Source organism: Oncorhynchus mykiss, chromosome 13 (genome assembly GCF_013265735.2).
Source record: "Oncorhynchus mykiss isolate Arlee chromosome 13, USDA_OmykA_1.1, whole genome shotgun sequence".
NCBI lineage: Eukaryota > Metazoa > Chordata > Actinopteri > Salmoniformes > Salmonidae > Oncorhynchus > Oncorhynchus mykiss.
Window position 1 is genome coordinate 28,501,649 of NC_048577.1, and position 15,279 is coordinate 28,516,927.

The 15,279-nt window shown below is 41.2% G+C and overlaps 1 long non-coding RNA gene across 1 annotated transcript; it reads right to left on the reverse strand.

The window, feature by feature from the left end:
* Window positions 1-6,476: 6,476 nt before the first annotated feature.
* LOC118938255 lies at window positions 6,477-8,553 on the reverse strand. Its single transcript, XR_005035511.1, has 2 exons — window positions 7,902-8,553; window positions 6,477-7,467 (listed from the first exon to the last, which is right to left on the reverse strand). It is a non-coding gene; the product is annotated as an uncharacterized LOC118938255 (long non-coding RNA).
* Between the last annotated feature and the right edge of the window lie 6,726 nt (window positions 8,554-15,279).

A 15,279-nucleotide genomic window follows, 5' to 3' on the forward strand; every position in this document is an offset into this window, starting at 1 on the left:
TTCTGAAATGTCAAATTCTTAAAATAAAGTGGTGATCTTAACTGACCTAAAACAGGGAATTTTTACGAGGATTAAATGTCAGGAATTGTGAAAAACTGAGTTTAAGTGTATTTGGCTGAGGTGTATGTAAACTTTCGACTTGTATATACATCATATCACATTTTATTTGTCACATACACATGTTTAGCAGATGTTATTGTGGGTGTAGCAAAATGCTTGTGTTTCTAGCTCCCAACAGTCCAGTAATATAAGAATATATAAATATTTAGGCAAGCGATGTCAGAGCGGCATAGACTAAGTTACAGTAGAATAGTATAGAATACAGTATATACATATGAGATGAGTAATGCATAGACTAAGATACAGTAGAATAGTATAGAATACAGTAAATACATGAGATGAGTAATACATAGACTAAGTTACAGTAGAATAGGATAGAATACAGTATATACATATGAGATGAGTAATGCATAGACTAAGATACAGTAGAATAGTATAGAATACAGTATATACATATGAGATGAGTAATACATAGACTAATATACAGTAGAATAGGATAGAGTATATACCAGAGGTGGGACAAAGTCATTGTTTTACAAGTCACAAGTAAGTCTCAAGTCTTAGCACTCAAGTCCCAAGTCAAGACAAACTATGGGGCGATGTTGGCGTTTACACAATCGCCCAACCTTAACACATACACACACCCTCTCTGTGTGTGGTTACAGTAGGCTAACGTATGTCAATGGTTTTAGGAACAGCAGTAACATCAGGTAGGATTTAGGCTACCAACTGCCTAGCCAGTTGTTGCTCAATCTTGGGTGCAATGTTCACGTTCCCGCACTGACTGACTGTGTCGAGTCTCATTGATTTAATGTTACGTTAGCCTACATGCTATACTAGCAAAACAATTCATTATATAGCTGTCGGCTATATTAGCCACGACTTACCGTTCTTTGTGCAGCTTCAAATGTCGAACAAAGTTGGAAGTTGGTGCGCCTCCATCTGTAATTTTCTTCACAGATGTTTTGCAAGTTGCAATCCGTTTTTTGTTAATACAGCGTCGTCCATATATCCGAAAATAATAATTACTTAATTAAAATCAAGCCTCCCAATGGTAAAACGTTTGATTTAATAAAATGTCCATAATATCTACATTAATAGTGGAATGATCATGTTTCACAATATTCCTAAACATAAAAATATATTCTCGATCTTCTATCGTGTTATTGACTGAATGTTTGTTCATGTGTAACTCTTGTAACTCTGTGTTGTTTTTGTCACACTGCTTTGCTTATCTTGGCCAGGTCGCAGTTGTAAATGAGAACTTGTTCCTGATTAAATAAAGGTGAAAAAATTATAATAATACAAAAATGTAGGAGCATCTACATGATGTATTGTTACACCATATAGGAGCAGTTTAGACCTAGTCTGTTCATTATATACATCTACATGATGTATTGTTACACCATGTAGGAGCAGTACAGACCTAGTCTGTTCATTATATACATCTACATGATGTATATATTGTTACACCATGTAGGAGCAGTACAGACCTAGTCTGTTCATTATATACAGTGCTTTGCGAAAGTATTCGGCCCCCTTGAACTTTGCGACCTTTTGCCACATTTCAGGCTTCAAACAAAAAGATATAAAACTGTATTTTGTTTGTGAAGAATCAACAACAAGTGGGACACAATCATGAAGTGGAACGACATTTATTGGATATTTCAAACTTTTTTAACAATTCAAAAACTGAAAAATTGGGCGTGCAAAATGATTCAGCCCCCTTAAGTTAATACTTTGTAGCGCCACCTTTTGCTGCGATTACAGCTGTAAGTCGCTTGGGGTATGTCTCTATCAGTTTTGCACATCGAGAGACTGACATTTTTTCCCATTCCTCCTTGCAAAACAGCTCGAGCTTAGTGAGGTTGGATGGAGAGCATTTGTGAACAGCAGATTTCAGTTATTTCCACAGATTCTCGATTGGATTCAGGTCTGGACTTGACTTGGCCATTCTAACACCTGGATATGTTTATTTTTGAACCATTCCATTGTAGATTTTGCTTTATGTTTTGGATCATTGTCTTGTTGGAAGACAAATCTCCATCCCAGTCTCAGGTTAATTGCAGACTCCATCAGGTTTTCTTCCAGAATGGTCCTGTATTTGGCTCCATCCATCTTCCCATCAATTTTAACCATCTTCCCTGTCCCTGCTGAAGAAAAGCAGGCCCAAACCATGATGCTGCCACCACCATGTTTGACAGTGGGGATGGTGTGTTCAGCTGTGTTGCTTTTACGCCAAACATAACGTTTTGCATTGTTGCCAAAAAGTTCAATTTTGGTTACATCTGACCAGAGCACCTTCTTCCACATGTTTGGTGTGTCTCCCAGGTGGCTTGTGGCAAACTTTAAACGACACCTTTTATGGATATCTTTAAGAAATGGCTTTCTTCTTGCCACTCTTCCATAAAGGCCAGATTTGTGCAATATACGACTGATTGTTGTCCTATGGACAGAGTCTCCCACCTCAGCTGTAGATCTCTGCAGTTCATCCAGAGTGATCATGGGCCTCTTGGCTGAATCTCTGATCAGTTTTCTCCTTGTATGAGCTGAAAGTTTAGAGGGACGGCCAGGTATTGGTAGATTTGCAGTGGTCTGATACTCCTTCCATTTCAATATTACCGCTTGCACAGTGCTCCTTGGGATGTTTAAAGCTTGGGAAATCTTTTTGTATCCAAATCCGGCTTTAAACTTCTTCACAACAGTATCTCGGACCTGCCTGGTGTGTTCCTTGTTCTTCATGATGTTCTCTGCGCTTTTAACGGACCTCTGAGACTATCACAGTGCAGGTGCATTTATACGGAGACTTGATTACACACAGGTGGATTGTATTTATCATCATTAGTCATTTAGGTCAACATTGGATCATTCAGAGATCCTCACTGAACTTCTGGAGAGAGTTTGCTGCACTGAAAGTAAAGGGGCTGAATAATTTTGCACGCCCAATTTTTCAGTTTTTGATTTGTTAAAACATTTTGAAATATCCAATAAATGTCGTTCCACTTCATGATTGTGTCCCACTTGTTGTTGATTCTTCACAAAAAAATACAGTATTATATCTTTATGTTTGAAGCCTGAAATGTGGCAAAAGGTCGCAAAGTTCAAGGGGGCCGAATACTTTCGCAAGGCACTGTATGATGTATTGTTACACCATGTAGCAGCAGTATAGAGGTCAATGGGGGACAAAATTGTTGACACCCTTGATAAAGATGAGATAAACAACTCTAAAAAATAAAGAATTCAAATACTGAGCTATATTGTATGTAAAAAATAAAGGGAAATTATATTATTTTATACGAATACAATTGCTCAGAGAAAGATATATAATTTAACATGTAATTCTCAAAAGGTCCAGCACCCTCCCCTTGGGAGGATAACAACACTGAAATGTTTTATGAGATTCAAGAACACATTGGGAGGGATCTTAGCCAATTCCTCCATACAGAATCTCTCCAGGGTCTTGATTTATTTTGTCTGCGCTTGTGGACTGCCCTGTTCAATTCAAACCACAGGTTTTCAATGGAGTTCAAGTCCGAAGACTGAGATGGCCGTTGAAAATGTTGATTTTGTGCCCAATTAACCGTTTCTTCATGGGTGTTGATGTGTCTTGCTGGAAGATCCAGTTATGGCCAAGTTTCAGCCTCCTAGCAGAGAGGTAACCAGGTTTTGGGCTAAAATATCCTGGTAGTGGGTAAAGTTTATTTATTTATTTTATACATACATTTTTGCTCATCTTTATCAAGTGTATCAATAAGTAGGTGCTTATTTTGCTATCTAGTTATGACTGAATCAGAAATACAGATATGGAGTAGATGTTGAGTTTGTTTTAAATTCTCATAAAAATCTGAACTAATCAAACAACACTTGTTGCTCTTTGTACGTGTTGATATAATATTCTTATTTAATGGAGAGGAAAAAAACGTTTCCCTAAACTGCTTTATAATATTATAATTCATTGAAGGAAAAAAAACAAGCTTTCCCTCCTCAACTGCGTTTCCTCCCTCCGGACAGCAGATGGCGATATGTGTCTTTCAGGCGATGTTTCTACTGTGGCGTAAAATTAAGTGGACCGAACGCTCTTCAACAACTGCAGCCACCTCGGTTGCTCGCTAGCCAACAAAGTCGGAACATTCAAGTTCTTTAGACAATTTCGTGTTTTATTTGACACTATGATTTAAACATACCTATGTGAAAACAACTAGCTACCCCATTTAATTTCACATATACGTTGTAAGTCAACTAGCTGGCTGGTTAAGTTCGCACTAGTTTGGTAATTAATGCTAGCTAGCTAACATCTCCGACCATGAGGTCACTAAGCTACTCTCCTCCTGCTAAAGAAGAGGAGGTCTGCTGGACGGAGAAAGAAGCTCTCGTGAAAGAGGAGGAGGAAGAGGAGGCTGTTACAGTACACAAACAAGTAGCGGGTGAGGCTGTTACCGTGAAAGAAGAAGAGAAAGACGTTTCAGTGAAAGAAAAGAAAGACCCCTTCAGAGTGAAAGAGGAGGATGTTACTGTGAGAGGAAGATGCAGTTTTTGGAGATGAGGATGAAGAGGCGGAGATTACTGTCACATTAGAGGAGGATGAAGAAGAGAAGACTGGAGATCTGATTAACACCGGTAAATACAGTGAGTACTATCTTATAAAACAGGGACATTGATCTGATTGCCACCAGTAAATACAGTGAATACTATCTTATAAATCTGTATCTTATAAAACAGGGGCACAAACTCTGCAGTTGTTGAACTAATGTGTGATTTTAAAAGGGCATTCTACACTTGAATATGTTTTTGTACTGTAGGAATTGTTTATGACGTCCTCCAGTGATTTTTAACTTTTCCTGTTGAAAAGTAATATATAAATACAGTAAAGTATAAACACACTAAAGGGAAACAAATAAATGTCTTGAGCAAAATAGTTTTTTTTTTGACAACTGCAAGCTTGAAGGAGTGAGTGATGTTATAGTAAGGCCTTCAGGGAGTTGGCTTGATGGGAAGTCGTGATGTCATCCAATAGGAGACAGATCTTCATGTGAATATTCCTTATTCTTTTTAAAATCCTTCCTGTTCTGTCAAGTTGGTTGTTGATCATTGCTAGAAGGCCATTTTCAAGTCTTGCCATTGACTTTCAAGACGATTTAAGTCCAAACTGTAACTAGGCCACTCAGGAACATTCAATGTCATCTTGGTAAGCTCCTCCAGTTTAGATTTGGCCTTGTGGTTTAGATTATTGTCCTGTTAAGACAGTTTTTTATATTCAGATCTCTGAAATGCACTCTACCTACGTAACATTTAGTGTCTCCTTATATTACGCTGGGAAACAGTTTTCATGGGCACAGGAATCCTAAATAATTTCAGTGAATGCAGAATGCCATGTTTTCATTTGTTGGCTTTATGTAGGCTATTGTATTTTACATAGTTGGCAATAAAAGTTACTTTTAGATTTGTATAATTTTTATTTAGAGTTAGATAGAATGTAGATTATTCACAGACAATGATTTTGAGATACTATTATAATTTAAATGAAACTGTTCCACGAAAATGTGCATATGAAAATCATAACCGGCACACAGATTGGTAGAAATGGTCAGATAAATTGGCACTACAACTGGAAAAGGTTGCAGACTGCTGGTGCAGTCTATTACTGAAAATTTCAGGAGCAGAATGGCAAAATTTACGAAGTCCAGCAGCAGAGGGGGGCTCCCTCTGGTCGGGTTATGTTGACGACCGGCTCCCTCTGGTCGGGTTATGTTGACGACCGGCTCCCTCTGGTCGGGTTATGTTGACGACCGGCTCCCTCTGGTTGGGTTATGTTGACGACCGGCTCCCTCTGGTCGGGTTATGTTGACGACCGGCTCCCTCTGGTCGGGTTATGTTGACGACCGGCTCCCTCTGGTCGGGTTATGTTGACGACCGGCTCCCTCTGGTCGGGTTATGTTGACGACCGGCTCCCTCTGGTCGGGTTATGTTGACGACCGGCTCCCTCTGGTCGGGTTATGTTGACGACCGGCTCCCTCTGGTCGGGTTATGTTGACGACCGGCTCCCTCTGGTCGGGTTATGTTGACGACCGGCTCCCTCTGGTCGGGTTATGTTGACGACCGGCTCCCTCTGGTCGGGTTATGTTGACGACCGGCTCCCTCTGGTCGGGTTATTTTGACGACCGGCTCCCTCTGGTCGGGTTATGTTGACGACCGGCTCCCTCTGGTCGGGTTATGTTGACGACCGGCTCCCTCTGGTCGGGTTATGTTGACGACCGGCTCCCTCTGGTCGGGTTATGTTGACGACCGGCTCCCTCTGGTCGGGTTATGTTGACGACCGGCTCCCTCTGGTCGGGTTATGTTGACGACTGGCTCCCTCTAGTCATTTGTGTGTATAATTTATTTAATCAAACAGCGTGCTTAAAGCATCAGACAAGTTCAGTACATATAGATTTTATAAAAACACATGGGGCGATTGGTAGAAAGAACAGATGACTGACTCTTGGTTGACCAAGATGTATTTTAGTTGGGGACAGCACTGGAACATGATTCTGGGGCTCCCGAGTGGCACAGCAGACACTGCATCTCAGTGCTTGAGGTGTCACTATAGACACCCATGTTCAAATCCAGGCTGTATCACAAAAGGCCGTGATTGGGAGTCCAATAGGGCGCCGCACAATTGGCCCAGCGTCATCCAGGGTAGGCAGTCATTGTAAATAAGAATATGTTCTTAACTGACTTGCCTAGTTAAATAAAGGTTACATTTAAACAAATGAAAAATTGTGTTTCATGACAAACCATTTTTTACAAATCCGTCAAGGCACCAACTTTGAGAAGGGTTTAAAACAAAGGTTTCAAACCAATTCATTAATGTAATTGAATCTATGTATGTCTTGCCTTTAATGTAAGGGCATGAAAAAAAATGGCTGAATATGATACAATGACTTATCAACAGCTCTAATAATTTGACCCCCACAGGAAATCTACACTGGCAATTCTAGAATATACGATATATCCTAGAAACCTGGTTAAACTATCATTATGACCTCATGGATGAATTCTAGAATATACTATATAGCCTAGAAATCTGGTTAAACTATCATTATGACCTCATGGATGAATTCTGGAATATACTATATAGCCTAGAAACCTGGTTAAACTATCATTTTGACATCACGGATGGCCAGTCCTTGTATTCATAGTGTAGTGAATTCTGGGGGTAGCCCTGAGCTGAACTCAAACCTGGGTCCAGCGACTGTCAAGCCAACACCTTATAACTGTTACGCCATGTGGTGTCTGAAGTTCGTGAAGAGGTCGCTAGGTGTTGGGTTACGGTTTCTACCGTTCTCTATGAATTTGAGTGGTTACACTTCTTCTTCCTCCATCCCTCAGCTGTTTACCAAACCAGGTCTCTGGGCAGCCATTTTGTTGCTGTTTAAAAAAAACACACAACCCAGCAATCTGCAGTTTAAACAATAACAAATCTGTCATTCCACCACTGTTTTGTTAATAAAATGATTATGGGGTTGGAGAAATGTAACTACAGACAGACATACCTATGGATGCAAGGACTGACCATCCATGATATCAACATTATAGTTTTAACCATGTTTTAACCATGTTGAGGCTATACAGTGTTGATGTACATTGTTTATAGTAAAAAAAGCTTATTTGGGGATCTGATGGGGTACAACAGTTGAACTAAGCTCATGAAGCATGTGTAATATTCTTCAAGAATCAATGGCTATAAATAAATAATTTAAAAGTCACAATATGGATGTAGCAATTGCAGATTTCCGCTTTAACATCAAACATCAGTTCAACAACTGCAGAGTTTGTGCCTCTGTTTGTAAGACAGTACTTACTAGTGTTAATCAGGGAACGGTTTCTCAAAACCATTTTATGGCTAAATTCATCGTTAGAACCATTGGATGCCTTAAGATGCGTTTGGGAAACGGCCCAGATATCCAGTTTCCTCCTCTTCTTCCTCCTTTTTCGATGTAACAGTCCTCTCCACCTCCTCCTTCACGCCATAAACTGCATAATCCTCTTATTTTACTGTAACATCCTCCTCCTCTAACACTTTGAACGCGTCTTCCTCTTCTTTCACAGTAACGGCCTCATCCTCTACTTCTTGTTTTACTGTGATATCTCCTTCTTCTTTAGCAGGATAGTAGCTTAGTGACCGCATGGTCGGAGGTGTTAGCTAGGCTAATGCAAACTTAACCAGACCGCTCGCTGACTAATAACAACAACACTGTAAATATGAAATCAAATCGGATAACTAACTAGACGACAGAAGTGGGTTTAGAACACAGTGGCTAATAAACACGAAAGCTTCTAAAGAGCTTTATTGGTTCAGCTATTTTGTCTAGCAAGCTACCGAGGTGTCAGACTAACTATTATTGCTTATGAAAGCTGTTGAAAGAAGCGTTCCGTCCACTAGATTATAAGTCACACCAACAGCATCGCCTTAAATTTCCAGACCGCCATCTGCTGACTGGAGTGCGTAACGCAGTTGAGTAAAATGTATATTTTATCTTCAGATAACAAGTTAAAGTGTAGGAAGCATGAGTTTTTACTCACCAGTGTAACAATACAGTGTGGTTAAAGACTTAGTAAGCTAGTTGTAGTCACGACGTGATTGCCTATAAGTACAAACAGTTATGTTTTGCGTTATTACATATTTATTAACTTATTTTGTGAACTCTTCCAAACTACCCACAATGCAGTATTTCTTCACGTCATATGGATGATCAACTCTGTGCTACTGAGTTTGTATGCCAGTGTAACGGTGTAATGAAGTTACATTTTTTAAATATATTTAACCTTTATTTAACAAGACAAGTCAGTTAAGAACAAATTCTTATTTACATTGACGGCCTGCCCCTGCCAAACCCTAACCCAGAGATGATGCTGGGCCAATTGTGCGCTGCCCTATGCGACTCCAAATCACGGCTTGTTATGATACAGCCTGGTTTTGAACAAGGGGTTGTAGTGACGCCTCTAGCACTGAGATGCAGTGCCCTAGACCGCTGCGCTGCTCGTGTGTTTGCATTACACTCAGTGTAATACACTCAGTGATAAAGGTATGGGATTCTGGGTGATCCACAGCAGATTTTTGGAGAATTTGAAAATTGAGTGGTCCTGGGATAGAAATGTATAAAGTTGACATTACATCATAAAATCCAACTTTTAAACCATACATTAGCAATGTATGTTTTCGTAACTACTGTTGTTGGTTTGGCGTCAAATAAACCTCTCTTTATGTGTTTCTTGCCGAATCTCAGATTTCCATGTGGGTTTTATGCTAAAGTTCCCTCTTTCAAGTTGGTAGCAAACTGGAAAATGCATCTTCTTTAGGAGTGCTATTTTTACCCTGTCGACTACGGATCGTTCATCCACACTTTGTGTCTCATCAATGCAGGTAATTTATGACAAATGTATAAAGTATATGTTTTATAAACTCATGAACACCAGCCAGTTTATTTACCCGGTTTTGTTAGTTTAGGTGTATTATACTTCTTCGCCACCAGAGGGGGACATTGAGTAATCTTTCAGGTTAATTTGATCATTTTTGATACTATAATGGATGACAGTTTATTCTGATGTAGTGAATATGAGACACATGAAAATAATGTCTTTATTTTTATTATAGTAAATTATGAATTAGTAGAAATTGTTAAATCCACTATACGATCACAATAACTTTATACATTTCAACTGTTTTTTTGACAGTATATTATAGGGCAGATTTATGTAGAATTGCTGTGGGAGTGCTATTTATATCCCGTCACTACTGATCATTCATCCATACTGTGTGTGTCCCATCATTGCAGCTTTGGAAATAAATGAACTATCCATCCATTGCACCTTCCTGTGTTGACTCACTGACTTGAGAGACTAGGTCGATATCTAGCTCAAGCTTGCAAACACACCTTCATTTCCATTAACTTCATCACACCTGCCCAGACCCACTAGAACACACTTCCATCTCCATTAACTACATCTCACCTGCCCAGACCCACTAGACCACACCCCCATCTCCATTAACTACATCACACCTGCCCAGACCCACTAGAACACACCCCCATCTCCATTAACTACATCACACCTGCCCAGACCCACTAGAACACACCTCCATCTCCATTAACTACATCACACCTGCCCAGACCCACTAGAACACACCCCCATCTCCATTAACGACATCACACCTGCACAGACCCACTAGAACCCCCCCCCATCTCCATTAGACATCACACCTGCACAGACCCACTAGAACACACCTCCATCTCCAGCACCCGCATCAGCACCATTTTATTTCTCTCCGTCGCCCACTCACTTTCAACTTTTAGATAATTAAGCATTTTACCATTCTATTGAATTAACAACAGAGGATTGGCTGATTTCCAGGTTTTAACTATAATATTTAAGATGACTGATTAGAAAAGTATCATCCAACCATCGGGTATCTCATTGCATCCTCATATGTCATATCTTGAAATATACAGACAGACGGATTAAAAGTCATTTTACATTGTATAACTGTACTTCTGACAGCCAACTTTCTAACTCCTGCCATAACTTTATGATGTCATAACATTCCCAGAAGGATTATTGAGTCATTGTTAGTTTTACACTTAAGACATGACTCTGCCGTTGTGCTGTAGAATTTGTGAATTATGTCTCTTGTATAATAAGGGACTATCATTTGTCCCAACATCACAGGCCACAGACTTTGATACAGTTAAAGACTTCCGAAAGTGTTTTAATGGGGTTTCTCCCTGTGCACCTGCCAATTTAAATCCATTAAATGAGACAAGTTACCAGACAGGACATATTGCTGATGCTCTTCCCATTGATAACCTGAATGACAATTATCTTGTGGGCGGTGGTCGTGAAGACGGCCAATTGGATGACGTCGTCCATCGGGATTCCCCCAAAAAAGAAGACTGATCACTGGAGTCAGATGTGAAGGAGGAGGTTGATCATCAGGAGTCAGATGTGAAGGAGGAGGTTGATCATCAGGAGTCAGATGTGAAGAAGGAGGTTGATCATTAGGAGTCAGATGTGAAGGAGGAGGTTGATCACCAGGAGTCAGATGTGAAGGAGAAGGTTGATCTTCAGGAGTCAGATGTGAAGGAGGAAGTTGATCATCAGGAGTCAGATGTGAAGGAGGTTGATCATCAGGAGTCAGATGTGAAGGAGGAGGTTGATCATCAGTGAACATCTAGGATTGTGGCTGGGCTGGCGTTTCCACTTCCAGCTTGGTCATATATTTTGATACATTGAATGTTGATATTTTGAACCTATGTTATATATTTGTACCTCCTGTTTCATGAAGTGATGTCACTGAGTACTGCCCCTATATATACAGTTCATTCGGAAAGTATTCAGACCCCTTCACTTTTTCTACATTTTGTTACGTTACAGCCTTATTCTGACATGGATTAAATAATTTTTTCCCCCTCATCAATCTACACACAATAACCATTAATGACATGACAATACCCCACAATGACATCACAATACCCCAATATTGACATCACCATACCCAATATTGACATCACAATACCCAATATTGACACCACACTACCCCATAATGAAGCTTGTAGGCTTATGCCTATTTGGGCAGTGCGTGTGGCAATAGGCTTCGCTGATTATTGAGTTGCGGCTGTCAGTGAAAAGCATCTCAAATATGTGTGAAGTATAATTTGAGTTTAATTCAAAATGTTGAGACAAGAAGAAGGGGATGGTTGTGTGGTGGTGCTGGCTTCCACCAATTCTTGCTCCTTCATTGTTTCATTGTGTGAATTGATTGAGTTTATTTTATCAATTCCTCATTACAAATGTCACCAGTAGTAAATGTACCGTTACTTCCTGTCATTTGGTTACATTCATTTCTGTTAATGCATGTATTAATTAGTCATTTACCGTTGTCATTCTCGGAGTGGAAACGTTGTCTGTTCAAAACCTGCTCCACTTGTGAGAAACCAGTTTTGGTTTATTTCAGAACCATCATTTACAAGATTCATCCATTTTTTTCATTGTCTTTTTGTTTGGAGTTCTCCATGTGAGCAATGAGCTTATCTAGTTTCTCTGTCCTGATAATGTTGAGGGAGCGCGTGTCTGGTTTCTCTATCCTGATAATGTTGAGGGGGCGCATGTCTGGTTTCTCTGTCCTGATAATGTTGAGGGAGTGCGTGTCTGGTTTCTCTGTCCTGATAATGTTGAGGGAAAGCGTGTCTGGTTTCTCTGTCCTGATAATGTTGAGGGGGCGCGTGTCTGGTTCTCTGTCCTGATAATGTTGAGGGAGCGCGTGTCTGGTTTCTCTGTCCTGGTAATGTTGAGGGGCGAGTGTCTGGTTTCTCTGTCCTGATAAAGTTGTGGGGCGCGTGTCTGGTTTCTCTGTCCTGATTGTGTTGGGGGGGCGCGTGTCTGGTTTCTCTGTCCTGATTATGTTGGGGGGGCGCGTGTCTGGTTTCTCTGTCCTGATAATGTTGAGGGGGAGCGCCCACCTGAGCATAGAACTAATTGGCCTGCTGTGCTGAAATGTAGGAAAATGTTGTTGCTCTTTACATCCAACCCCAAAATGTCACTCAACTACTATATCATGTCTGCATTATAAATAGTCTATCACTAGTTAACTGAAATACCACTCTTGGCTTTGGACAAAGGACCAACCCAGTCCACCAGAACACAGCTGAAAGGTTTGTCAAAAGCAGGAAGAGGCTGCAAAGGTGCAACTGGTACGGCTTGGTTCTGTTTACCTGTCTGCTGGCAAACGCCACAGGATTTACAGTGAGCCACAACATCCTGTTTCAGACATCTGTTGACCCCAAGATGACCTGCCATACTACCAAAGTGAGCCAACCTCAGTATCTCTTGTCGAAGCGCAACTGGAACAACAATTTGAGATAAACTGGGCCAATCGTCTTGTTCAGAAGTGGCGCGAGAACACCATGTGTCACACCCTGACCTTAGTTATCTTTGTTTTCTTTATTATTTTGGTCAGGTCAGGGTGTGACTAGGGTGGGTATGTTAGTTTTTGTATTGTCTAGTTTTTTTGTGTTTTTTTTTTTTTTTTTTTACATCTAGGGGTTTTTGTAAGTCTAGGTTTATGTAGGTCTATGGTGGCCTGAATTGGTTCCCAGTCAGAGGAAGCTGTTTATCGTTGTCTCTGATTGGGGACCATATTTAGGTAGCCATATTCCTTGGGTATTTTAAGGGTTCTTGGTCTATGTTTATTTGCCTGTCTGCTCTACCCATATTAGCTTCACGGTTCGTTTTGTATTGATAGTTTGTTCAGTGAATATACGCTTACCACGCTGCGCCTTGGTCTCCTCCATACAACGACCGTGACAGAAGAACCCACCATAAAAGGACCAAGCAGATTGTTCCGGAGGAGCAGTCAGTATGGACATGGAAGGAAATTCTGGAGGGAGCAGGACCCTGGACGCAGCCGGGGGATTATCGCCTTTCTAAGGAGGAGATGGAGGCAGCGAAAGCGGAATGGCGATACTACGAGGAGAAGTACCGAGGGGACAGGACTCTGCCATGGAATCAGGTAGAAACAGCGCAGGAGGAACGACGACATTATGAGGGGACACGGCTAGCACGGAAGCCCGAGAGGCAGCCCCAAGAAACGTTTTGGGGGGTGCACACGAGGAGATTGGCTGAGTCAGGTTGGAGACCTGAGCCAACTCCTTGTGCTTACTGTGGGGAGCATGTGACTGGTCAGGCACCGTGTTATGCAGAGATTCACACAGTGTCTCGAGTTCGCATACATAGCCCGGTGCTCTCTATTCCAGCTCCTCGCATTTGCCAGGCTAGAATGGGCATCCAGCCAGGACGCATTGAGCCAACTCTACGTCCCAGATCTCCAATGCGTCTCCACGTATCCTGTGCCTGCTTCCCACACTCGCCCTGAGGTGTGTGTCACCAGCCCGGTACCGGCACTACGCACCAGGTATCCAATGCGACTCGGCAGTCCAGAGCTTCCGGCGACAGTACCTAGTCCAGAGCTTCCGGCGACAGTACCTAGTCCATAGCTTCCGGAGACGGTACCCAGTCCATTTCCTCATTAGAACACCATGTCCTCGTTAGAACACCATCTTTACTCTGTTCAGCAGTCAGCTGCTTCCTAGAAACATCTTTACTCTGTTCTAGAGGTCGACTGATTAATCGGAATGGCCGATTAATTAGGGCCGATTTCAAGTTTTCATCGGAACAATCGGAAATTTGTATTTTTGGACTATTTTCTTTTATATATATTTTTTTAAACATTTTTTGTACCTTTTTATTTAACTAGGCAAGTCAGTTAAGAACAAATTCATATTTTCAATGACAGCCTAGGAAAGGTGGGTTAACTGCCTTGTTCAGGGGCAGAACGACAGATTTTCACCTTGTCAGCTCGGGGGATCAAATCATGCAACCTTACAGTTAACTAGTCCAACGCAATAACGTCCTGCCTCTCTCTCGTTGCACTCCACAAGGAGACTGCCTGTTACGCGAATGCAGTAAGCCAAGGTAAGTTGCTAGCTAGCATTAAACTTATCTTATAAAAAACAATCAATCATAATCACTAGTTAACTACACATGGTTGATGATATTACTAGATATTATCTAGTGTCCTGCGTTGCATATAATCTGACTGAGCACACAAGCATACAAGTATCTAAGTATATGACTGAGCGGTGGTAGGCAGAAGCAGGCCCGTAAACATTAATTCAAACAGCACTATCATGCGTTTTGCCAGCCGCTCTTCGTTGTGCGTCAAGCATTGCGCTGTTTATGATTTCAAGCCTAACACCTCCCGAGATGAGGCTGGTGTAACCGAAGTGAAATGGCTAGCTAGTTAGCGCGCGCTAATAGCATTTCAAAAGTCACTCGCTCTGAGCCTTGGGGTGGTTGTTTCCCTTGCTCTGCGTGGGTAATGCTGCTTCGAGGGTGGCTGTTGTCGATGTGTTCCTGGTTCGAGCCCAGGGAGGAGCGAGGAGAGGGACGGAAGCTATACTGTTACATTGGCAATACTAAAGTACCTATAAGAACATCCAATAGTCAAATGTTAATGAAATACAAATGGTGTAGAGGGAAATATTCCTATAATCCTGTAATAACTACAACCTAAAACTTCTTACCTGGGAATATTGAAGACTCATGTTGAAAGGTACCACCAGCTTTCATATGTTCTCATGTTCTGAGCAAGGAACTGAAACGTTAGCTTTCTTACATAGCACATAT